General features: G+C 40.1%; 1 non-coding gene across 1 annotated transcript; it reads left to right on the top strand.

Annotated features, from left to right (window-relative positions):
* Positions 1 to 646: 646 nt before the first annotated feature.
* On the top strand, positions 647 to 720 carry Trnaa-cgc. The gene has a single exon. It is a non-coding gene; the product is annotated as a tRNA-Ala (tRNA).
* Positions 721 to 1,592: the final 872 nt, after the last annotated feature.

The following is a 1,592-nucleotide window of genomic DNA, read 5'->3' as shown; positions in this document are numbered from 1 at the left end:
TACTATTACTACTACTACTTCTACTACTACTACTACTACTACTACCACTACCACTACCACTACTACCACTACCATTACCACTACTACTACTACTACTACTACTAATAATAATAATAATAATAATAATACTACTACCACCACCACCACCACCACTATTATAACTAAATGCTATCAATGATAATATTAGTAGCGGAGGTAACTGTGGCGGATTGGAAGCTTGAGAAATTGTTAAAGCCAGACACATGAAGCTTAGTGGTCGTCTATTGGCTTATTGGTTCTCCTCCTCCTCCTCCTCCTCCTCCTCCTCCTCCTCCTCCTCCTCCTCCTCCTCCTCCTCCTCCTCCTCCTCCTCCTCCTCCTCCTCCTCCTCCTCCTCCTCAATATCCTTCGCCTAGCTGCTTCTCCACCTTCAGTTAATCGATTTATCTTTAAAGGAAAACGACGAGTAATTTTGATTAAGTGAAGGTTTCTGATGAACATTGACTCTACCTATTGTCTGGAATTTGTGATTTTATTAGTTCTTTTTTTATTTTTGCTTATTATTTGTTCACGTGTATTATTAAATCGTACACACACACACACACACACACACACACACACACACACACACACACACACACACACACACACACACACACACACACACGGCCCGGTAGCTCAGTGGTTAGAGCGCTGGCTTCGCAAGCCAGATGACCGGGGTTCGATTCCCCGGCTGGGTGGAGATATTTGGGTGTGTCTCTTTTCACGTGTAGCCCCTGTTCACCTAGCAGTGAGTAGGTACGGGATGTAAATCGAGAAGATGTGACCTTGTTGTCCCGGTGTGTGGTGTGTGCCTGGTCTCAGGCCTATCCGAAGATCGGAAACAATGAGCTCTGAGCTCGTTCCGTAGGGTAACGTCTGGCTGTCTCGTCAGAGACTGCAGCAGATCAAACAGTGAATTACACACACACACACACACACACACAAATCTAAAGTAAACAAATCCCAAATAACAACACAAACACAAACAAGCAATCAAAACTTGCACTCTCTATCATTTATGTCACATTTTATTCAAACATTGACTCTACCTATTGTCCGGAATGTGTGATTTTATTAGTGTTTTTTCTTTTTGCTTATTTATTGAATTGTGTAATTAAATCGTGAGTCTGCAGAGTAGAAGAGGTAAATGTAATGAAGAGTGTGGAGTGTAGAGAGTGAGCAATCATCAACAAGCCAAACAACCGATCTGTTATAATGTTTGCCATCCATATATTTCAGTAAAGCAATCTACGGTAAGGTTTAAATGTAGAGAAGAGGCGTTTATTTCTTTGTAGTAACGTTGTGAAGAGGTGTTTATTTCTTTGTAGTAACGTTGTGAAGAGGTGTTTAATTATTTTAGTAACGTGAGTAGCTATTGTCTGAGAGGAAATGATGACGGAAAGGAATATGTGTGTATTTTTAGTTGAGTTCTTCTTGTACCAAGGATATTATATTTGAATATGTGTTATACTCGAAGATTAATCCTGGAAATTGATGTTTGGAGAAGATATCGAACTTGGAAATTACTAAACTCAACACCAAACTTGAAGCTAAAAATATTCTCGAAAACT

The sequence above is a fragment of the Portunus trituberculatus genome, chromosome 32 (genome assembly GCF_017591435.1).
Source record: "Portunus trituberculatus isolate SZX2019 chromosome 32, ASM1759143v1, whole genome shotgun sequence".
In the NCBI taxonomy this organism is placed as follows: domain Eukaryota; kingdom Metazoa; phylum Arthropoda; class Malacostraca; order Decapoda; family Portunidae; genus Portunus; species Portunus trituberculatus.
This window is presented reverse-complemented; position numbering and strand designations above follow the sequence as displayed.